We start from the raw sequence: 25892 nt of genomic DNA on the forward strand, positions 1-25892 counted from the left end.
TTTGGTGTTGCCTTTCTTTGGTATTGGAATGAAAACTGACCTTTTCCAGTCCTGTGGCCATTGCTGAGTTTTCCAAATTTGCTGGCATACTGGGTGCAGCACTTTCACAGCATCATATTTTAAGATTTGAAATAGCTCAACTGGAATTCCATCACCTCCACTAGCTTTGCTCATAATGATGCTTCCTAAGGCCCACTTGACTTCACATTCCGTGATTTCTGGCTTTAGGTGAATAATCATATCATCGTGATTATATGAGTCATGAAGATCTTTTTTGTACAGTTCTTCTGTGTATTGCTACCACCTCTTCTTCATATCTTCTGGTTCTGTTAAGTCCATACCTTTTCTGTCCTTTATTGAGCCCATCTTTGCATGAAATGTTCCCTTGGTATCTCTAATTTTTTGCAGAGATCTCTAGTCTTTCTCATTCTATTGTTTTCTCTATTTCCTTACACTGATCACTGAGGAAGGCTTTCTAATCTCTCCTTGCTATTCTTTGGAACTCTGCATTCAAATGAGAATATCTTTCTGTTTCTCCTTTGCTTTTTGCTTCTCTTCTTTTCACAGCTATTTGTAAGGCCTCCTCAGACAGCCATTTTGCTTTTTTGCATTTCTTTTTCTTGAAGATGGTTTTGATCCTTCTCTCCTGTACAATGTCACGAACCTCTTTCCATAGTTCATCAGGCACTCTGTCCATCAGATCTAGTCCCTTAAATCTATTTCTCACTTCCACTGTATAATCATTAGGGTTTTGATTTAGGTCATACTTCAATGGTCTAGTGGTTTCCTCTACTTTCTTCAATTTAAGTCTTAATTTGACAATAAGCAGTTCATGATCTGAGCCATAGTCAGCTCCCAGTCTTATTTTTGCTGACTGAATAGAACTTCTCCATCTTTGGAAGCAAAGAATATAATCAGTGTGATTTCGGTATTGACCATCTGGTCATGTCCATGTAGAGTCTTCTCTTGTGTTGTTGGAAGAGGGTGTTTGCTATGACCAGTGCGTTCTCTTGGCAAAACTCTATTAGCCTTTTCCCTGCTTCATTCTGTACTCCAAGGCCAAATTTCCCTGATATTCCAGGTGTTTCTTGACTTCCTACTTTTCCATTCCAGTCTCCTATAATGAAAAGGACATCTTTTTTGGGTATTAGTTCTAGAAGGTCTTGTATGTCTTCATAGAACCGTTCAACTTCTGCTTCCTCAGCATTACTGGTTGGGGCATAGACTTGGATTACTGTGATATTAAATGGCTTGTCTTGGGAATGAACAGAGATCATTTTGTCGTTTTTGAGATTGTATCCAAGTACTGCATGTTAGATTGTTTTGTTGATTATAATGGCTACTCCATTTCTTCTAAGGGATTCTTGCCCACAGTAGTAGATAAAATGGTCATCTGAGTTAAATTCACCCATTCCAGTCCATTTCAGTTCACTGATTTCGAATATGTCGACATTCACTCTTGCCATCTCCTGTTTGACCACTTTCAACTTGCCTTGACTATTGGACCTAACATTCCAGGTTCCTATGCAATATTACTCTTTACAGCATCTGACCTTGCTTCCATCACCAGTCACATCCACAGCTGGGTGTTGTTTTTGCTTTGGCCCCGTCTCTTTACTCTTTCTGGAGTTAGGTCTCCACTGATCTCCAGTAGCATATTCGCCACCTACCAACCTGGGGAGTCAATGGCACCCCACTCTGGTACTCTTGCCTGGAAAATCCCATGGACGGAGGAGCCTGGTGGGCTGCAGTCCATGGGGTCACTAGGAGTCGGACACGACTGAGCGACTTCACTTTCACTTTTCACTTTCATGCATTGGAGAAGGAACTGGCAACCCACTCCAGTGTTCTTGCCTGGAGAATCCCAGGGACGGGGGAGCCTGGTGGGCTGCCATCTATGGGGTTGCACAGAGTTGGACACGACTGAAGCGACTTAGCAGCAGCAGCAGCAACCTGGGGAGTTCATCTTTCAGTGTCTATCGTTTCACCTTTTCATACTGTTCGTGGGGTTCTCAAGGCAAGAATACTGAAGTGGTTTGCCATGCCCCTTCTTCAGTGGACCGTATTTTGTCAAAACTCCACCATGTGCTGTCCACCTTTGGTGGTCCTCCATGGCATGGCTCATAGTTTCATTTAGTTAGACAAAGCTGTGGTCTATGTGATCCGATGGGTTAGTTTTCTGTGATTGTGCTTTTCACTCTGTCTGCCCTCTGATGGAGAAGGTAAGAGGCTTAGGAAAGTTTTCTGATGGGAGAGACTGACTGAGGGGGAAACTGGGTCTTGTTCTGAATGGAGGGGCCATGAGTAAAGTTAATCCAATTTTCTGTTGATAGGTGGAACTGTGTTCCCTCCCTGCTATTTACCTGGGGCCAAACTATGATGGAGGTAATGAAGATAATGGTGACCTCCCTCAAAAGATCCCATGCATGTACTGCTATGCTCAGAGTTCCTAGACTAAGACAATAACCTATTCTTACACCGTGAAGTCTTAAAGAAGTCTCTCTGTGAATATGCAGATCTATTATTTTATTATAATGAGGTCCACATTTACTATAAAATATCCAAGGAAGTCAGAAATAATTTCATAAGTAAATTCAAAAAGTTTGAGGAAGACAATAAACTAAATATAAACTAAAAAAAAAAAAATGCTTTCCGTACCTCCATACCTGAAAATGTAGAAATAAAATATAGTGCTAACCTCCATATTACATATATTAACAACAGGAGTAAGAGGAATAAGTGAGTTAATGCTTTAAAAGACCTTTGCATGGGATGACCCAGAGGGATGGGATGGGGAGGGAGGTGGGTGGGGGGTCCAGGAAGGGGAACACATGTAAACCCATGGCTGATTCGTGTCAATGTATGGCAAAAACTATTACAATATTGTAAAGTAATTAGCCCCCAACTAAAATAAATAAATTTATTAAAAAAAAAAAGACCTTTGCAAAGTGATTGGCATTAGCATGTAATTCATAAGAGTTAAATTTTAGCTATTTTATATTGAGAATTGTATGTGTAATCATATTTCTAATTTCAGGATTGTCTTGGTATCATTACGTGTTTTTATTTTTATGGTAGACTACTACTAGAATATAAATCTTCATTTGTCTTGATCCCCCTGAGGACAGAGACTATGACTAATTTACTTTGTATTTCAAGTACCAATGAAAGGCAAATTCAGAGTAAGTGTATAATTGTGCTTATTTGCTCAGTTGTGTCGGACTCTTTATAACCCCATGGACTGTAGTCCACCAGGCTCCTCTGTCCATGGGGATTCTTCAGGCAAGAACACTGGAGTGGGTTGCTGTGCCCTCCTCCAGGGGATCTTCCCAACACAGGGATCGAATCCACATTGTAGGCAGATTCTTTATGCTCTGAGCCACCAGGGAACCCCAAGTGTATAATGATCACCATTAAAATTTTTAGTCAAATTGTTGTCCCAGGGCAGCATTATTGGCACCATCTAGGAGCTTGTTAGAGCTGCCAACAATTCAAAGTTCCCCTACAGCCTTTATGGATTCTAACTTTGCACTTGATCAAGATCCCCAGGTGGTTTTTGTGCATATTAAAGTGTGGGATGCAGTGATCCAGAAGACCTGTCTATTGAATGTTCATCCGTTCTACATCCTCTTTCCTAAAATAACCCTAGTTGTAATCAGGTTATCACAGCCATTTGCTTCAGAGAAAATGAGTAGCACCTTTGCATGAGGGGAGAAGCCACATTTATCTAAGCTTGGCGCGTGGGGGGGGGGGGGCTGATTCTTTTTGCAAATGATTTGTTTATCCACAGGCCAACAAGTCAGGAGGTAAATATAATGGAAGAAACTCTTCTGGGCAAGGAGTTATTTATTTCAAAAAGAGAAAATGCCCTTTCTTATCTCTGGATGTTGCTGTTTCTTTATGGCACTCTTAGCACTGACTAAGTTCTTTTTTTTTTTAATTAGTTTATTTTCTATTTTTTTAACTTTACAATATTGTGTTTCTTTTGCCATACATTGACATGAATCCACCATGGGTGTACATGTTTTCCCCTTCCAGAACCCCCCTTCCACCTCCCTCCCCATCCCATCCCTCTGGGTCATTCCAGTACACCAGCCCCAAGCACCCTGTATCATGCATTGAATCTAGACTGGTGATTTGTTTCACATATGATAATTTACATGCTTCCATGCCATTCTCCCATATCATCCCGCCCTCGCCCTCTCTCATAGAGTCCATAATACTGTTCTATATATCTGTGTCTCTTTTGATGTCTCGCATACAGGGCTATCTTTACCGATTGACTAAATACCATATATATGTGTTAGTATTCTGTATTGGTGTTTTTCTTTCTGGCTTACTTCACTCTGTATAATAGGCTCCAGTTTCATCCACCTCATTAGAACTGATTCAAATGTATTCTTTTTAATGGCTGAGTAATATTCCATGGTGTATATGTACCACAGCTTCCTTATCCATTCATTTGCTGATGGGCATCTAGGCTGCTTCCACATCCTGGCTATTACAAACAGTGCTGTGATGAACATTGGGGTACACGTGTCTCTTTCAAGTCTAGTTTCCTCAGTGTGTATGCCCAGCAGTGGGATTGCTGGGTCATATGGCAGTTCCATTTCCAGTTTTTTGAGGAATCTCCACACTGTTCTCCGTAGTGGCTGTACTAGTTTGCATTCCCACCAACAGTGTAAGAGGGTTCCCTTTTCTCCACACCCTCTCCAGCATTTATTGCTTGTAGTCTTTTGGATAGCAGCCATTCTGATGGGTGTGAAATGGTACCTCATTGTGGTTTTGATTTGCATTTCTCTGATAATGAGTGATGTTGAGCATCTTTTCATGTGCTTGTTAGTAATCTGTATGTCTTCTTTGGAGAAGTGTCTGTTTAGTTCTTTGGCCTACTTTTTGATTGGGTCGTTTATTTTTCTGTAATTGAGCTGCAGGAGTTGCTTGTATATTTTTGAGATTAATTGTTTGTCCTTTGCTTCATTTGCTATTGTTTTCTCCCATTCTGAGGGCTGTCTTTTCACCTTGCTTATAGTTTCCTTTGTTGTGCAAAAGCTTTTAAGTTTAATTAGGTCCCATTTATTTTTGCTTTTATGTCCAATATTCTGGGAGGTGGGTCATAGAAGATCCTGCTGTGGTTTATGTCGGAGAGTGTTTTGCCTATGTTTTCCTCTAGGAGTTTTATAGTTTCTGGTCTTACGTTTAGATCTTTAATCCATTTTGAGTTTACTTTTGTGTATGGTGTTAGAAAGTGTTCTAGTTTCATTCTTTTACAAGTGGTTGACCAGTTTTCCCAGCACCACTTGTTAAAGAGATTGTCTTTTCTCCATTGTATATTCTTGCCTCCTTTGTCAAAGATAAGGTGACTTTCCTGATAAAGAAGCCAACAGAGGTAGGATCATGAGAGGGAGAAAGAGGTAGAACCACAGCCTTGACCTATTTTTATAAATGGTTTTTGTCTTTGGAAACCAAAGCTTTATTGACTGTATTTCAGTTCAATTACTCTGTAAAATACTCAAAGTATATAATAAGGGTAAAACTCTTTGAGTATGTAAAGCTCAAACCCTCCTTCCTGAAACACCTGTCTTTGATGTTTCTTCTTTATGGCTTTTTATCTGAATTCTTCAAATTAAGCCTCTTCACCACTATCATTTGCATTCAGGTATTACCTGTGGACAGCTTGTAATCCCATGCCAGACAGTCTTCTTGAGCCATTCCTTCCATACTGCCATGGCTTTAACCACCATACATATGCAAGTGACTTCAAAAATCTGTATTTTTTAGCCTCAGCTTTAGTTTTGAGTTTCACAGAAAACTAAAAGGTACATAGTGCTTTCATTATGGACCAAACACTGAACTAAGTGCTCTAAGAATATTAAACCACTAAATTCCCACAGTGATCCTTTGAAGTAGGTACAATTATTATCACCATTTTATAGATGATGGATTTGAGGTACATAAGGTGTGATGGTTAGTTTGTTATGTTAACTTGACTGAACCACAAGATGTCCAGATTTAACATTATTTGTGAGTGTCTATGAGTTTTTCTGGATAAGATTAACATTTGAATTGGTGGACTCAGTAGATTGTTCTCTTCAGTGTTGGTGGGCATCATGCACACTGCCCTTTCCAATATCAGTGGGTATTATCCAATCAAATCAGTGGAGTCTGAATTCAACAAAGAGAGGAAGAAAAGTAGATTCATCCCCTTCCTGCCTGCCCGACCTGGGACACAGCTCTTTCCTGCCCTCAGATTGGGATTTACACCACTGGCTCACCTAGTTCTCAGATCTCTGGACTCAGATTGAACTACACCACTGGCTTTCTTGGATCTTCAGCTTGCAAACAGCAGATCATAAGACTTTTCAGACTCCATAACTGTGTGAGTCAATTCCTCATACTAAATCTCCTATGAAGTTAGGCAGCTTGGCTTTCAATCTGAGCTGTACTTCTCAACAGTTCTGCAACTTAGGCAGCCCTCCCTTAGGCAGCCCTCCAAGTGGTTATGCACCTCTGGAGACCTTGACTAAGTCACAGAGCTAATAGTTTTATCAAGAGAACACACTGGTCTTAGCAAACACCCTCTTCCAACAACATAAGAGATGACTCTACACATTGGTCAATACTGAAATCAGACTGACTATATCCTTTGCAGCAGAACATGGAGAAGCTCTACACAGTCAGCAGAAACAAGATGTAGAGCTGACTGTGGCTCAGATCATGAACTCCTTATTGCCAAATTCAGACTTAAACTGAAGAATGTAGGAAAAACCACTAGACCATTCAGATATGACCTAAATCAAATCCATTATGATTATATGGTAGAGGTTATGAATAGATTCAAGGGATTAGATTTGGTAGACACAGTGCCTAAAGACCTACAAACAGAGGTTTGTAACATTGTACAGGTGACCAAAACCATTTCAAAGAAAAACAAATGCCAGATGGAAAAGTGGTTGTCTGAGGAGGCTTTACAAATAGCTAAGAAAAGAAGAGAGGTGAAAAGCAAGAGAGAAAGGGAAAAATAAACCCAAGTGAATGCAGAGTTCCAGAGAATAGCAAGGAGAGATAAGAAGACCTTCTTAAAGGAACATTGCAAAGAAATAGAGGAAAACGATAGAATGGAAAGACTAGAGATCTCTTCAAGAAAATTAGAGATATCAAGGGAACATTTCATGCAAATATGGGCACAATAAAGGACAGAAATGGTAAGGACATAACAGAAGAAGAGATTAAGAAGAGGTGGCAAGAATACAAGGAAGAATTATATAAAAAAGGTCTTAATGATCTCAATATAACCACGATGGTGTGGTCACTCACCTAGAGCCAGATATTCTGGAGTGTGAAGTCAAGTGGGCCTTAGGAAGCATCACTACGAACAAAGCTAGTGTAGGTGATGGAATTCTAGCTGAGCTTTTTAAATCCCTAAAAGATAATGCTGTTAAACTGCTTCATTCAATATGTCAACAAATTTGGAAAAGTCAGCAAGTGGTCACATGACCGGAAAAGGTCAGTTTTCAATCGAATCCCAAAGAAGGGCAATGCCAAAGAATGTTCAAACTACCATACAGTAGTGCTAATTTCATATGCTAGCAAGGGTATAGTCAAAATCTTTCACACTAGGCTTTGGCAGTATGTGATTTGAGAACTTCAGATGTACAAGCTGGGTTTAGAAATGGCAGAGGAACTAGAGATCAAAAGGCCAACATGTTGGATCATAGACAAAGCAAGGAAATTTCAGATAAAAGGGCTTCCCTGGTGGCTCAGCTGGTAAAGAATCGACCTGCAATGTAGGGGGAGACCCTGGGTTGGGAAGATCCCCTGAAGAAGAAAATTGCTACCCACTCCAGTATTCTGGCCTGAAGAATTCCCTGGACCGTATAGTCCATGGGGTCACAAAGAGTCGGACACAACTGTGTGACTTTCACTTCACTCTATTTCATTGAGTACCCTAAAGCCTTTGACTGTATGGATCACAACAAATTGTGGAAAATTCTTAAAGAGATGCAAGTATCAGACCACCTTACTATCTCCTGAGAAACCCGAATACACAGGTCAAGAAACAACAGTTAGAACCAGACATGGAACGACAGACTGGTTCCAAACTGGGAAAGGAGTACGTCAAGGCTGTACACTGTCACCCTGTTTATTTAACTTATACGCGGAGTACATCATGTGAAATGCCAGGATGGATGAATCACAAGCTGGAATCACAATTGCTGGGAGACATATGAACAACCTCAGAAATGCAGATGATACCACTCTAATAGCAGAAAATGAAGAGGAACTATAGAACCTCTTGATGAGAGTGAAAGAGGAGAGCGAAAAAATTGGCTTGAAACTCAATATTCAAAAAAGTAAGATTATGGTGTCTGGTCCCATCACTTCATGGCAAATAGAAGGGAAAAAGGAGAAGCAGTGACATTTTATTTTCTTGGGCTCCAAAATCACTGCAGATGGTGATTGCAGCCTTAAAATTAAAAGACACTTGCTCCTTGGAAGGAAAGTTGGTAAATCTAGATAGTATATTAAAAAGCAGAGGCATTATTTGCCAGCAAAGGTCTAGATAGTCAAAGCTATGGTTTCTCCAGTAGTCATACAGAGATGTTTGAGCTGGACTAAATAGAAGTCTGAGCACTGAAGAATTGATGCTTTTGAACTGTGGTGCTGGAGAAGACTCTTGAGAGTCCTTTGGACTGCAAGGAGATCAAACCAATCAATTCTAAAGGAAATCAAACTCTAAATATTCATTGAAAGGACTGATACTAAAGCTGAAGCTCCAGTATTCTGGCCACTTGATGTGAAAAGCTGCCTCAGTGGAAAAGATCCTGATGCTGGGAAAGACTGAAGGCAAAAGGAGAAGGGGTGGCAGAGGATGACATGATTAGATAGCATCACCAACTCAATGAACATGAATCTGAGCAACCTCCAGGAGACAGTGAAGGACAAGAAAGCCTGGTGTGCTCCAGTCCATGGGGTCACAAAGAGCCAGACATGACTTAGTGACTGAAGAGCAACAAAGTCACAGACCTAGTGAAAAACTGAACCAGAGTGTCTGTTTTTAAATACTGTTCTATTTTCCAGTTGCTTTCATATTATCAAAAACTGAATTAAAAAGAATTTGTTGCTTTTTTTCCATATAATAATGTTGGCATCTACCTAGTCACCAAATTAGAAACCCAAAACTCATCCCGAACTCTTTATTTCCCTTTTGTTGTTGTTTAGTGGCTCAGTTGTGTCTGATTCTTTGTGACTCTACGGACTGTAGCCCACCAGGCTTCATTGTCCCTGGGATTCTCCAGGCAAGAATACTGGAGCGGGTTGCTGTTTCCTTCTGCAGGGGATCTTCCCAATCCAGGAATTGAACTCACAGCTCCTGCATTGTAGGTGAATTCTTTACCACTCAGCCACCTGGAATTCCATCACCTCCACTAGCTTTGTTCCTAGTGATGCTTCCTGAGGCCCACTTGACTTAGTATTCCAGGATGTCTGGCTCTAGGTGAGTGATCACACCATCTTGATTATCTGGGTCATGAAGATCTTTTTTGTACAATTCTTTTGTGTATCCTTGCCACATTGTACAGGAGACAGGGAGCAAGATCATCACCAAGAAAAAGAAATTCAAAAAAGCAAAATGGCTGTCTGAGGAGGCCTTACAAATAGCTATGAAAAAAAGAGAAGCCAAAAGCAAAGGAGAAAAGGAAAGATATATCCATTTGAATGCAGAGTTCCAAAAAATTGCAAGGAGAGATAAGTAAGCCTTCTTCAGCGATCAATGCAAAGAAATAGAGGAGAACAATAGAATAGGAAAGACAAGAGATCTCTTCAAGAAAATTAGAGACACCAAGGGAACATTTCATGCAAAGATGGGCTCAATAAAGGACAATGGTATGGACCTAACAAAAGAAGATGACATTAAAAAGAGGTGACAAGAATACACAGAAGAACTGCACAAAAAGAGCATATTTTTATCATGAAATAAATATTTAATTAAATATTGTTTCAATTGAATTTAAATCAGAGACTACTCTCTGTGGGCAAATACTTACTTCTATGTGCCTTGTTGTTTTATGTGAATATATTTTACCTGTTATCAGTTTGCACTCTGATTTATCAATGTCCAGCAGTCAAACATAGTATGTGTAGAATAAATATATAAACACATGACTTATATCACTCCAAATGTGTAAGCTGTTGATTTCACTGCTAAATTGTTTTTTTTTTCATTATGTATTTAATTACTGGATTAGTTGGAGGTGGAGTAGGAATAGGAGACATGAATCAAGAGACACAAACTTAAATGAATTAAAGGCTTATTTAAACATTTATCTTGCTAGCTCTTGATTGAAGGATTTTAAATTACTAGTGAAGAGCAGAACTAGACATTACCATGTGCATTATGACTAGCTTAGAGTCAAGATACTATAAAATTCAGTCTTTATTTAACAGAGTTGACCCTTTACATGAAAGAGTCCTGCTTTTGATTAAGAACTAATTCAAGGGTTATTCAGAGACTATTATGTAAGGCCCTGTGTGTGTCCTCCTGGGATACAGGTGCTTAAAGCAAAATCTTGAAGAAATAATAGATATGGAATTCCCAAGAGATACCTTAGAATCTTAACAGAGTTCTGTTAAGAAGGAATTAGAAAAATGTATAAATATCTCAACATCTATACAGACTTAAAAAAAAACCCTGTATGCACAATATTCAATTTTTAAATAAGAGAAGGGAAAAAAGATATACTACAGAAACATTTTGAGCATACAGTATAGTCTATAAAGCAGTCATCTAGAAATTTATCAAGATTTTTCAAAGTTAGAAAACATAATTCCTTAGAAGTTTACAATTATTTTTAGTATGGTATCAAAGGATTTGTAGATTTGATCTTGATGCAAGAGAGAGATCTCTTACTTGTTAAGAGAGACACTGCATGCTAAGGGGAATTTACAAGACTTATTGAATAATAGTGTAGGACATGTTGAGTTGGTCTTCTGCATTAGAAGGACAAATTCTTGGTACATTTCACTGTATCAAGTTGATCAAACTTGAGAAGGCTGACTCATGTTGATTAAAATCAAAAGTGACATATATAAGCTACAATGCCAATTTATTTTCTTACAATAGAAATATAGCTGTCATAGCACGTTTCCTTCACACAAGCTACATGAGGAGACCATTATCAGAAGATGGCCAGTTGACAACAGGATCAGAACTGGAGTCTGGGTGGTGGCAATATGGTGGAGGGATAGTTATATGATTTGAATATTTAATGCCCACAAGCTAAATTAGACAGATGTATCCATTTTCTCAAGAGATTTTGCTTTCTCATTCCATAAGAAGAGTTACATTTTTAGTTCAGGCAATCTCTTTCTTGCATAATATTAGATGGCCATTGCCAAAACTCTCCTTTTTTCCCTCCATATACATTTTTGACAAAATTCATTTGGCACTATTTTTTTTTAGCAAAGTTAATTTTTTAATCCATTTGCTGTCAGGTTTTTCTTGTAATTCTATCTTCATTCAATGTTATCTCTAGCCTTATATTTAATGAGTTGAATTTAGAGTTCATCTTTTCAAGTGAAATTCTTTCTGTCTTATTTCATGCTTCTGGGTAAAGCTTTCTTGCCCTTCCATGCATTAAAATAGCCAAAGAGCAAAAAACTAGATTTACAGAGCCAACACACAATAGTTTCTTCACATTAAAATCATTTTGCACATTCATATTATTGTAAACTGTAATTTTACTCCCATCATTTTGTAGAATAATGATTAGTGAGATAACATTAGATTATCTGAGGCTTATATAACATTTAAACTGTTACTACATATCTAACAAAAATACTCAGTGACATTTATAAGGTGCTTCTGTGTAGCAATTAAGGGATTAATTAAGAATAACTTTTTCTTTTTACATTTAATCAAAGATTAAACAAATTATCTTATACACAGTAGTTTGTACATCCTAATTCCCTACCACTGTCTTGCTTCTCCTCCCTTCCCTTTTCCCACCAGTAACCAGTCTTAACATCCATACAGACTTAAAAAAAATCCTCCTATTTGCATAATATTCAATTTTTTTTTAATAAGGGGAAAAAGATATACCACAGAAACAGTTTGAGTCTATAATACAGTCTACAATGCCATGATCTAGAAATTTATCAAGATCTTTCAGTGAGAAAACATACTTCCTTGGATGTTTACAATTATTTTTTTTATGTTTATTCTATCTGTGAGTCTGTTTCAAAAATCAGTATTTTTCACAAAAGCAAGCTTGGTTGACATATAACTAACTTTTTGGTTTGGGAGATCTGATATTGTCAAAGCAGAATGCAACCTGAAAGTCTTAATTACTCAGTTTCCTTCACAGTGTCTCAAGTGAGATAAATTCAATTAAATGAAGTTTCAGAGTTGCATTATAGGTAGTTGCTATCATTCTAGAATTTTGTATCAACTGCTATAGAAAAAAATTAATTTATAGATAATAATTACTGAGTTCAAAAAGAGATTTCTGCTCATCAGTATATTTCATTTATGCCATCTACTGAATGGGGAGACCATTCAGACAATTTATTAAAGGTGTTTAAAGCTCTTTCCATAATTTTCACAATTAAGAAGGTCAGATGACCAGAAATAGTTTTACTAAGCTATTTAGCAATTAAAAGAAAAACCATGTTATAAAAAATAATTTTCTTATAAACTGTTTCCCTAATGAAATACAGAAAATGTTCTAAAACTGGTAGTTTATTAAAATTTTCTTCAAGTTTTGTGTATTAGCAGTTTTTGTGTATACTTAAAAACAATGCTTTTTACAAATAACTAATATATTATTTTGATTGATATATTCAATATACATTTACTGAGCACCTATGGCATAATACCACTGTTCTAAGCACTGGGAATATTCTTGAGAGGGATGTTAGACAATAAACAAGTAATTATAAAATATGTCAAGTAATGAAGGCACTCTGAACCAAAAATAGAGCAGGACAAGATAGTAAAGAGTGAAAGATGATTGGGGAGAAAGGGAAGGTACTATTTTAGATAGAATTGTGAGGGAAGCCCTGGCATTTAAGGTAGGCCATAAAAGAAGTCAGAAAGGGTGCAGCTACTCTAGAAAAGAGTATGGAGATTCCTCAGAAAACTAAAAGTAGAATAACTGTGTGATCCAGCAATCTACTCTTGGGAAATTACTGGACAAAACTATAATTCAAAAAGATACATGCGCCCTATGTTCATGGCAACAACTATTAACAATAGTCCAAACATGGAAACAACCTAAAAGTCCATAAATAGATGAATGGGAAAAGATGTGGTAAATACATACTGTGGAATACTACTGAGCCATAAAAAAGAATGAAATAATGCAATTTGAAGCAACATGGATGTAACTGGAGATTATCATACTAAGTGATGTCAGAAAGAAAAAAATAAATACCATATGATGTCACACATATGTGGAATATAAAATATGGCACAAATAAATTATCAACAAAACAGAAATACTCACAGACATAGAGAACAGACTTGTGGTTGCCAAGGCAGGGGTGGGGATAGACAGACGGACTGGGAGTTTTGTGTTGGTAAATGCAAACTATTACATTTAAAATGGATAAACAGCAAGGTCCTCATGCATACAGCACAAGGAACTATATTCAATATCCTGTGATAAACCACAATGGAAAAAAAGAATGCATATATACATATTACTGAGTCATTTTGCTATACAACAGAGATTGGCACAACATTGCAAATTAACTATACTTCAATGTTTAAAAAATGAAAAAAAGAAGTTGGAGAGGTGTACTTTATCCTTCTGGATAATGGGCAGCAGTTGGTCTGAGATTGAGGCTGACCAACTACACTTGAGCTTTTTACAAAAAGATTTACCTTTAAGTCTAAACCTGACTACATTACACCATTACACTTTATTGGAGATTTCAGACTGCAGTACAATCTAACACTAAATGAAGTTCTGAAGAAAAAAAATGCACTTTTAGTGCTAAAATCTAAGGGAATACAGGGCCCAGCCTCATTGTCCTCTAACTTAAAAAACATTCAGGTAACATATCTAGTATGAGTTATGCCAATTTTAAGTGATGTATTTGAAGAGTATATTGACTTAGATGTGGGGGGGCAATGGTTATTTTATTAGAACAAGAGATAAGGATTATAAAACAGCTTCAAGCTTGGCTCAGAGTAAACACTTCACAGGGGTACATGCTATTGCTATTGTTATTATATTGGTGCTTGCTACTATTATTATATTGGCCTTGAAAAATGGACGTAAGTGGGAAAATATGTTAACTATGCATAGGATGAATAAATGATGGTGGGCCAATTGCTAATCCTCAATCAAACAAGGCTTATAAGTCTTAGTGAAGTTGCTCAGTGGTGTCCGACTCTTTGCAACCCCGTGGACTGTAGCCTATCAGGTTCCACCATCCATGGGATCTTCCAGGCAAGAATACTGGAGTGGGTTGCCATTTCTTTCTCTAGGAGATCTTCCCGACCCAGAGGTTGAACCCAGGTCTCTGGCATTGTAGGCAGATGCTTTACCGCCTGAGCCACCAGAGAAGTCCCTATAAGTCTTAGTGAAAGAAAGTGAAAGTGAAGTCACTCAGTCGTGTCCTTAAAAATCTACCAAAAAAGATGTTTCCCTGATTTTCATCATCCTTCTGGAAGTTTTTAATGCTATAGCCACTGCCCTATTTTAACTCAATAGGTGCATGTAGCCCACTAGAAAATGCCAAAGAAAGGACTTTCCTGGAAATCCAGCGGTTAAGATTCTTTGCTTTCAACGCAGGGAGCCCAAGTTCGACCCCTGGTGGGGGTACTAAAATCCCACATGCCATGCAGATGGAGCAGAAAAAAAATAATGAATAATTTTTTTAAAAATTTAAAAATGATATAAAGCTGAATTTCTTTAAAAAAAAAAAAAAAAGCCAAAGCAACCCTCACTGCTTTATCCAAAGTTACAGGGATTTAGCCAGTCAAGCCTGTGGAAGAACTGTGGAGTGGAGGGGAATAAAGAAGGTATAGGCTGTTGTTGCATTTCAAATGTATCCCACTGGAATCTGACTTTTTGTAACAAAAATACCCAAATACCAAATTGCTCTTTCCAGCTATTTGTCTAAATTCATACTGTTCTCTTTGACAGGACTGCTGTTTCCCCACCCACTACTTTCTTTCCTATCCAAACAATTTCTCATGTTTCATGACTCAAGAATAGAATTAACTTTTCCAACAAGGCTTCACTTATCTCTACCCATAACTTGTTTTGATGGGTGCTGCACCTTTACTTTCCAACAGCATGTTATATTTTGGCAAAATTGAACCTTGTGTATGAAACTTAGCTCTTCCTAAGTGTTTGCCTGCTTTCATAGAGCAATACAGTTTGTTTTTGTTTGAATGCTGTCTTGACTCAATTTTAAGGCCTTGGCTAGAGGCCCTTTTCCTTTCTTGACAGCTAATTAGGACTACAGCAGACCTTTCCCTTTCTGGCTCTTATACTTCTGGCCACCTCAGGAACAGGTACCAGAGACTAGAGACAGCTCCCTTGAATGTGCAAAATTATTCAAATTGGCCAAGCTGCAGAGATTCCACAAAACCTAGTTAATTCTACCTGCTTGCCATCCTTAAACTAGCCCCTACAGCTCCAGCTTGTTGCTATCTGTCCTCAGTGCAACCCCCTTTGTGAGTCCACAACTATAGCCTTCTCTGTTTGAGCTGCAAATACCAAAGAGCCCTGCCTTTTATCTATCCCAGTGTCACTGTATTATGTCCTTCCATCAAAATAATCTTAAAATTCTATAAAATATATAGCCAGCACACCACTCTCTGGTTTCTATCAAGATTACAGGAAAAATTCCTGGTTTCTAGGTACACTGGGCGGATATATACCCCACCAGCTGGAGTCTCTCTGGAGAGTTTCACACTCATTCTCACATTCTATTAAGCATTCCTATAAACAGAACCCACCTGTGATCACTTGAAATTGAATCACATGAAAATGCTAATATTTAATATTACTTGATCTCAAATATAGCAATTTCACCATCAACCTATATATATATATAGGTATATACGGTATATATACCGTATCATATAACACACAGCACGTGAAATATCTAGAGGTAGGAAACCTCACTACTCCATGCTTCTACACTCTTCCCTATCATTCTTCAGTCAAATAGGAGTTGGTAAATTGGTTGATTATAGTGATGGCACTTCTCTAAGGACCATTCTTACTGTGGCTCAAAGCTAACACCTGTATACTTCCCACTCTCCTCTGTAAGCAAGTAAAGTAGGACCTAGTGCCAAGCCTTCTGCCCAGATTTGTCAGCTCTTCCAAGCCACTGAAATTAAAATTATCCTTAGAATACTACTGGGAAGAGTAATTTAGGACAGAATCATCCCTGTTAATACATGCCTGTTCCTAGTTTTCACCTAGAGATTTTCAGTACAATTTCAGTACAACCTCCACATAGGAGGTTGCTTTATCAAAAATTATAATCAGCAACATTTAGGAAGGATGCTATATGGCAGAGGTCATGTGTTCTTACTGACTCTCATAAAACATAGACTTGGGAAAGGTCAACAATAGTGGTAGCACAAGGCTAAGAACATCTTTTGTTACAAAAGCAAATTTAATCTTTTCAGTTAATCTCTTGTTAGGAGATTTGGGTTTGGTGATGTTTGAGTGGGGAAGGAGGGTAGTGTTGGAGTCTCTACTTAAACCTTAAACCAAAACAAATGCATCAACAATTCATCCCTTGACAGAGAACATTGTATTGCAGAATGTGAGATGCTATTCTTATGTTAATGAGGAAGTACCTTGATTCCGAACATTCTCTGCACTCTTATTTCCTAGGGAAGTTTGGATGATTTCCAGGGCAAGATTCAGGAAGTTTGCGGAGCCAGTAAAATCTTATCATCATAGCTCCAAAATCTTTTTCCTACTCTCTAAGAAAATCTTATTTAAACAATAAAAAAAACATAATGATATAAGGGGATTGACCTACTTCAAAGACAAAGATCCTCCAGAGAATTCAGAAGCTATGAGAGTGATGAGGAGCAGAAGAAAGGAAGAATGTTTAATGTGAATACAGATTACGTGCGCGTGCACGCACGTACACACACACACACACACACTTTTATGATCCAGAGAGGAGTGACATACAATCACATTCAACTATTTCTTAAGAAATCTATTTCAATGATGATCTATCCAGCAATTAATTCTATCACTGAAAGTCCTGACTAAAATGCCAGAAGCAGCTTCACTGATCTCTTTAATCGGAAATCACTTAGAAAATTCCTTTCTTCTGGAACCAACTATTCTCAACCATTTCCCTTTGACAGCCTAGCAAATTAGAGGGGTGACCTTGACAAGTTCCTGACAACAGCTGTGAGAGTCTATCATAAAAGACTAGCTCTGAAGATATATTCCATATGTGATAGATTAAATGAGGTCAGTGAAAAAGTTCTAGCTGATTTCAAGTGTGCAAATACGAGCATCACATGTGACAGACAGGTAAAGGAGGAATACACCTACAAAATTGTTTTTCTTTATGTCCTCTGCCATTTAATAATGGCAGTTAAAGTCAGACTGTAAGAGATTAAGTGTAAGGCATAACTATGAGAAATTTGGTATTAAGTGAAAAGAGAGTGTTGTGGGATTTTATTTATTTGTATGTGTGTGTATGCCTGCATGTGAGCACATGCATTTTGTTATTCATAACATAGGGAAAAATGTTTGCTGATGGGATGGAGTAAGAAGAAGGCATAAAAATGCTACACTGTGAACAGGTGAAATTAGGAACAAAGATGAAATTAACCATGGACATGGGTGGGAAGCTCATGCTGAAAAAGGAGGTAAACGATGAGAGATACGGTTCCTTCAAAGACCCTTACTGACTTGTGAGTTAAGTGATTATTCCTGTAATGTATTCCTTTCTGAGGTATTGTATTAATAAAGTTCCCAGAATACTGAATTATTTGCCCCAAGTTTCCCATTTCTCACTGTGTTTTGCAGTTAACATCACAGGGTTTTAAGCTGAGTATAGACGTGTTAGTAGGACTTAAAACCCTTGAACTTTCTGTTATACTGCAGCCCAATTTTTATTCTTATAATTACAGCCCATTCTTACAAAAAAAAAAAAAACAACTCACAGAGTTGGATTGGATTTTAACAAATAAATAATGCAAGCTAAATGACCTCATTCCCTTAAAACCACTCGGTATTTGTCATTTTCTTGAAGAGACCTAAAATCAAGACACTGCTGTAGAAACTTTCTTCCCCTCCATGCAGTTATACTATGTTTTCCCTCTTGAACTTCATGTTTTAGAATCTCAGGTATAATTTGTGTCTCCCTGAACCCAAAAGCCCTCTTGTATATGCCTTTTTCACTCCACCTTTTCTTTTCCTTCATCTCTACCTCTCTGTTCGAACTAAACCCATTTCCCCAGGCCTCCCTTAGCACACACACACTTGATGGGGGTTAATTACTACTAATCATCTAAGTCTCAGGCTGGTCATTTATTACTTCCACAAAGCCCCACAGGAACTTTACTTCTATGACTTTGATTCTGATTTCTTGGAATTAATTATAACTTATCTTAACAATATATTTACTTGTCTGTTATTTGCTAACCAGAGAGTATGCTCCTTGAGAACAATCCATTTCATCATTTTTTTATAACAAAAATCTTAACTATGTCTGGTACATGAGTAGTCAATAAATACTTTTCTCATGCATGAACTCTAAGCCTTTTTTTATTTTGTTTTGAAGTGGCAACCCAAGGGGGAGAGGGACATATTTCCAAGTTCTTGTTTCTAATAGTTTACATACAGAAGATTAAATGCAGACAAGTGATAGATGTTATGTCTAGGTAAACGTTTAGAAGGTACAGAATGCAAATAAGAATTACCAGTGATTTAAGCACAATACAGGAAGTAAGGCAGTGAAAATTCACTCTTCTGGTAACTGCAAATTCCTCAAGATAATTTAAGCTAATTTGATAATTTGATAACACTGAACTCATTGATACAATACACAGCTAAATATTAATGTTTAGAAATCTAGTATCTAATATGAAATACTTGCTTATTTAAAACATTTTTAAGTCAACTAAGACAAGTTAAGACCTTTATGTGAAATAATTAGAAAATTTGTCAATAGGAGTAGAAAGATACAGAATCTGAGTGAATAAATGGGAAGCTTATACTAAACCATATTAGTAGCAAGACCAATGTTTATAGGAATATATTTGTTTCAAAGTGGTACCAAATAATGTATCCACTTTTAATTGATGTACATAAATGCCTTCCACATTCTTTCAAAGAAAAATTGAGGGATTCTATGTCTCAATGCAAGAGAAATTACTGGTCCCCCCTACTTGGAAATGCCATCTCAAGTGACACATTTCCTAGGGGTAAGGCTATTTTTCAAAGATAACAACTGTGTATTCTCTAAAGCTACCCTTTGGTTACTTTGAACCCTTCAACTGCAATATAAGGTCATTTTGTAGAAAAGCAAATATCAGTCATATATATGTATATATATTACCAGCTTTCTACTTACCAAGTGAAAGCAGTGAACTGGTCTACTTTTTATCAAAAAAGAAAATCATAACTTTAAAAGTAATAATTAAAATTAAACATCTTATGTTTAGTTATAGAGAAGCATATAGATACTATTTGTAATCACAATATTATGTTTTCATGTTAGCCTGAAGCAACAGCTGTCTACTGTAACCATTTTGAAAATTTATAAAATACGTAAATATGTTTTTAATTACATATGTTGTATTTGGACAAAATTAATGTTTTTACCATTCTAGAGACTGAGATATAAAACTGCCACATAATATGCATATCATTTATAATTAAGCTACACCCTTCAAAACACACATATACACAAAACCCACCATACATTTCAGAACATATAAGATGCATTGTTTTTATTAAGATGTAAATTTTTCCATTTAACATATATTTTGAAATTTTTAATTCTGAAAGTAATCACAAGGATTGTAACACTTATTAATTGAAAAAATGCATTCTACCCTGTTGATAATTAAGATTACTAAAAATATATCTAAATAAGAACTGTTTTTGCTAAGTTGAGGGAAAGTTTAGGAACATTCAGTCAATTAGCTATTGTTCGAATTAAATCACTTACATTTATTTAGGAATAAACAAATTTGCTGCTAAGTCCCTTCAGTCGTGTCCAACTCTGTGCGACCCCATAGACGGCAGCTCACCAGGCTCTGCCGTCCCTGGGATTCTCCAGGCAAGAACACTGGAGTGGGTTGCCATTTCCCTCTCCAATGCATGAAAGTGAAAAGTGAAAGTGAAGTGGCTCAGTCGTGTCCGACTCGTCACGACCCCATGGACTGCAGCCTACCAGGCTCCTCTGTCCGTGGGATTTTCCAGGCAAGAATACTGGAGTGGGGTGCCATTGCCTTCTCCAAAACAAATTTGAATTAGAGGTAAATTAGTTCAGCTAACTATAACAAAGTAAGAGTTCCTTGGTATTTATTTTTCTTCATTTCTGTCAGAGAGTTGAATGTTTCTTCCAACTTATTTCTGTAATGTTTATTTATTTATATATCAATTGATTCTAATCCAAGGAAGTTACATTCAACTGAAGTTCATTCAATGTTGATATTCCATTCAACAATCATTTTAAAATTAACTTTTCATTATAAAAAATTTCAAAAGCAGGTTAAAACAGGTAAGACAGTATTACAAACCTTCACTTACCTATCACACATTTTATCACACAGTTACTAACTCATGACCAAGACCATGTCATATCAATCCCTACTTATTACTCCTTGTACATTATATTATTAAATTCCAGACATAATATCATTTATATGAATTTCAATAAATATTTGAAAAGACAGACTCTTACTTTTCCAAAATAAAACCACAGTACCGTTACCATACCCAAAATAAAAATACTGATATTCCTTCATTGTCACTAAATATCCAAAAATTTTTCCTGAATGTCTCAGCTTGTATGTCTGCTAAAAACAAGACAACAGGCCCCAAATGAAGTTCCTGTGCTAAACGCCACATCACAAACACTGAAACGTCATTAGTTTCAGCTTTAGCCAAGAAGCTAAATATGGAGAAGGAAATGGCAACCCACTCCAGTATTCTTGCCTGGAAAATCCCATGGACAGAGGAGCCTGGTAGGCTACAGTCCATGGGGTCGCAAAGAGTCGGACACGACTGAGCAAGATTTCACTTTCACTTTAGCCAAGAAGGAATCTTAAACCAGTCAACTAGGAATCACCTTGATCAGTATTAATTAAATAATCTGCCTAATAGATCCACGTGGTTCCCTCAAGGAAAGTTAACCTCCAATAACCAACTGCTATTTTTGCCTAATATAACTTTCTTGCTCCCTTTCCCTTCTGCCAAGTCTTTCATTTTGTACAAGTCCTCAGAACTGTTTTCTTTCTGCCAGACTGGATACTGTCCAACTGGAATCCATTCTTGTACAAATAGACACTTACAACGTTTTAATATGCCTCAGTTTATCTTTTAACAGTCCTGGTATCTGAAGAGGGAACTGAAGCGAGACTCCCGCCACCCCTACCCAGCACAGGCCCAGCCCCAGGCCCCAGGAGCACTGAGAAACCCGGCCTACGTACCCGTTAAATCTCACAAGGTCACTGCTTTCTCGCTGCCTCTGGAGGTGGCAGGCACATCCCTGGATCTTAGTTTTGCAGCTTTTGTGTTAAAAGCTTCCAGACTTTATTTGAGCACTTCTTTTTCCGAAATGGGTTGATAAACTAGCCAGAGTTGAACAGGGACTGACTCAAACACCCGGCTGGGCCCAGGGATGAATCAGTTTTAACTCCGAAGATGGACCGGTTCCGGGGTAGGACTGGTTTCAGCTCAGAAGCCGGACCAGGTTTGGGGACGGACTGGTTCCGACTCAGAAATCTGACGGGCCTGGAACGTGAGTGGATACGGCTTAAACTGAACTGGGCCCAGTGTCCGGTCTCAAATGGGTAACATTTTGTTTCAAGGCTGAACAAGTAGGTTAACATTAACTAAAGATAATCTTGACTACCCGTGGCCACAGTAGAGAAGGGCTAAGCGAGATAAACGGAACCGTTTATGAGGTGCCCTCAAGAAAAAACGGCCTTTCAGCACTCACTAGAAAGGATGAAGGGAAAATTATTTTTCATCTTCTATGGTTTCTAGTGTGGAGAAGGAAATGGCAACCCACTCCAGTATTCTTGCCTGGAGAATCCCAGGGACGGCGGAGCCTGTTGGGCTGCCGTCTATGGGGTTGCACAGAGTCGGACACGACTGAAGTGACAGCAGCAGCAGCAGCAGCAGCAGCAACATGGTTTCTGGTGACTAGGAAAAGAAGGGCTGGCTCACCCTAGTTACTCAGTGCCAGTAGACTGGATCCTGAGAAACAAGCAGAAGTTACTAAAAGGTGAGAATTCTTACCAAAGTCATTTCTTCCGGTTTCTAACTGTGGTGCCTAGTGAAGAAAAAGATAACATTTGACAGGTCCTTTACTTTCCTTTTTTTTTTTAAAGAATTGCTTTTTTGCAAAATGGTAGTCTGAGGAGGCCTTACAAATAGCTGAGAAAAGGAGAGAAGCTAAAGGCAAAGGAGAAAAGGAAAGATATACCTATTTGAATGGAGAGTTCCAAAGAATAGCAAGGAGAAATAAGAAAGCCTTCCTCAGTGATCAATGCAAAGAAAGAGAGGAAAACCATAGAATGGGAAAGACTAGAGATCTCTTCAAGAAAATTAGAGATAGCAAGGGAATATTTCATGAAAAGACAGGCACAATTAAGGACAGAAAAGTTATGGACCTAACAGAAGCAGAAGATATTAAGAAGAGATGGCAAGAATACACAGAAGAACTATACAAAAAAGATCCTCATGACCCTGATAATCACGATGGTGTGATCACTCAGCTAGAGCCAGATATCCTGGAATGCAAAGTCAAGCGGGCCTTAGGAAGCATTACTGCGAACAAAGCTAGTGGAGGAGATGGAATTCCAGGTGAGCTATTTCAAATCCTAAAAGATGATGTTGTGAAAGCGCTGCACTCAATATGCCAGCAAATTTTGTAACCTCAGGAGTGGCCACAGGACTGGAAAAGGTCAGTTCATTCCAATCCCAAAGAAAGGCAATGCCAAAGAATGTTCAAACTATGGCTTAATTTCACTCATCTCACATGCTAGCAAAGGAATGCTCAAAATCTTCCAAGCCAGGCTTCAACAGTACATGAACTGTGAACTTCCAGATGTTCAAGCTGGATTTAGAAAAGGCAGAGGAACCAGAGATCAAATTGCCAACATCCGTTGGATCATCGAAAAAGTGAGGGAGTTCCAGAAAAACATCTACTTCTGCTTTATTGACTATGCCAAAGCCTTTGACTGTGTGGATCACAGCAAACTATGGAAAATTCTTTAAGAGATGGAAATACCAGACCACCTGACCTGCCTCCTGAGAAATCTGTATGCAGGTCAAGAAGCAACAGTTAGAACTGGACATGAAACAACAGACTGGTTCCAAATTGGGAAAGGAGTACGTCAAGGCTGTATATTGTCACCCTGCTTATTTAACTTATATGCATAGTACATCATGTGAAATGCCAGGCTGGATGAAGCACAAGCTAGAGTCAAGATTGCTGGGAAAAATATCAATAACCTCAGATATGCAGATGACATCACCCTTATGGCAGAAAGTGAAGAAGAAATAAACAACCTCTTGAAAGTGAAAGAGGAGAGTGAAAAAGTTGGCTTAAAACTTATTCAGAAAACTAAGATCATGGCATCCAGTCCCATCACTTCATGGCAAATTGATTGGGAAACAATGGAAACAGTGACAGACTTTATTTTGGGGGGAGTTCCAAAATCACTGCAGATGGTGACTGCAGCCATGAAATTAAAAGACGATTGCTCCTTGGAAGTAAAGCTGTGATCAACCTAGGCAGCATATTAAAAAGTAGAGACATCACTTTACCAACAAAAGTCGTCTAGTCAAAGCCATGGTTTTTCCAGTAGTCATGTATGGATGTGAGAGTTAGACATCTGAGAAAGCTGAGAGCCAAATAATTGATGCTTTTGAACTGTGGTGTTGGAGAAGACTCTTGAGAGTCCCTTGGACTGCAAGGAGATCCAACCAGTCCAACCAGATGAAATCAGTCCTGAATATTCATTGGAAGGACTGATGCTGAAGCTGAAACTCCAATACATTGGTCACCTGACGTGAAGAATGGACTCATTTGAAAAGACCCCGATACTGGGAAAGATTGAAGGTGGGAACAGAAGGGGATGACAGAGGATGAGATGGATGGCATCACTGACTCGATGGACATGAGTTTGAATAAGCTCCGGGAGTTGGTGATGGACAGGGGTCCTGGTGTGCTGCAGTCCATGGGGTCGCAAAGAGTCAGACATGACTGAGCGACTGAACTGAACTGAACTGAATTGAAAAATAAATTATCTTTTATAATCATGCGGAATACTTACATGGTTCTAAAATCATATTATAAAACACGATATAGGCAAGAAATCTAGTTATAATCCCAATATCATATACCTGGTTTCCTCCTCCTTCTATAGGTAAGTATTTTAAAATGTGTATTTTCTTACATTTTTACATATATGAAAAATATTCATAGATATAGTGTGTATATATGTATATGCATTTATGTGCATGTGTGTGTGTGTGTATGTACATAAATATTTTCAAATCAACCTCCACTTTTCTTTGATAAGCAGGGGAAAGCATATAAACTTTTCTCTACTTTGCTATTTTCACTTAATATATTTTGAAGATCACTCTGTGGCAGTGTATAAAGATTTTCTTCATTGTTTATAGCTTATTAGACTCTATAGTGTGAATTTTCCATAGTTTATATTACCAGCTACCTTTGGGTTTCTTTTTTCTTTCTTGTTCTTAAAGCAGCATTTAGAAATACTGCTAAAATAAACAGCCTTGTTATGGATACCTCTATATATTTTCCAGTGCAGAAATATGTGAATAGAAGGTGGAATTGCTGGGTTAAATTTCATTTAAATATGCATTTTTTTGTTTTGTTTTTTGCCAAATTTTCTCAACAATGATTTTATTTTGGCATACTCTTACTGATTTTTGTAGGACATAGTAAATATAAAATGACTGTCTAGTTTCTAAGGCTACTTTGTGCCTTCATCTGATTATTTCTCTGGGGAATTAAGAGGACTCCTTTTTGAAATCATAGACTCACAATGAATAGGGCAAACAAGTTGAATTCCTATTTGAAAGTTGGCCTAAATAATAAGTTGCTCATGCTACTAAATGATATGCATACATAAGGTGGAGAGTGCATGTCTGGAAATGATGTAACTGGACAAGTTATCAAACCTTAAATATTTTTTATGTTTATAGTCTCATAGAATTCCAGGTCATTGTCTTAAAGGCATTAATGCTTGTTGACTATATTATTTCCATGTTTTATTCACTTTTGTATTTGTTTGTATTTGTGTATTCTCTTGTGATTTCTTTTTCCTGAGATGATGCTAAAAAAAAAAAAAACAACTTTATCATGAAAATAACGGAACTAGAAGGGAAGATTTTGCAAAGTCTGGCATGTTGAAAAACTTAAACATATTAAAGTCTTCTGTGTAACAAAACCCCACTGTTACAAAAAGTAATTCTAGATTTTGTTTATTGGTTAAGAGTTCCCTTAAATTACCAATAGGGTAACTTTTTCCTAGAGTAGTTCAAGACCTACAAATCATTTTAAGAATGTTTCACTTTGAAAATCGCTTGTGATCAACTGAGTATTAGAAATTTTTTTGTTAAAAGGTATAAAGAGGGAAGACAGGCAGAGAAAACACATCAGAAGGATTTCAA

General features: G+C 37.6%; 1 long non-coding RNA gene across 1 annotated transcript in view; it reads right to left on the reverse strand.

Annotated features, from left to right (window-relative positions):
• The window catches only part of LOC145524401 (uncharacterized), a 133751-nt gene extending 111779 nt beyond the window's left edge, over positions 1 to 21972 (reverse strand). The window contains exon 1 of the long non-coding RNA XR_014067483.1: positions 21668 to 21972. This is a non-coding gene — a long non-coding RNA (uncharacterized LOC145524401). The remainder of the gene's footprint in view (positions 1 to 21667) is intronic.
• Positions 21973 to 25892: the final 3920 nt, after the last annotated feature.

This window comes from Giraffa tippelskirchi, chromosome 10 (genome assembly GCF_054371585.1).
Source record: "Giraffa tippelskirchi isolate mGirTip1 chromosome 10, T2T-mGirTip1v1.2.pri, whole genome shotgun sequence".
Lineage (NCBI taxonomy): Eukaryota > Metazoa > Chordata > Mammalia > Artiodactyla > Giraffidae > Giraffa > Giraffa tippelskirchi.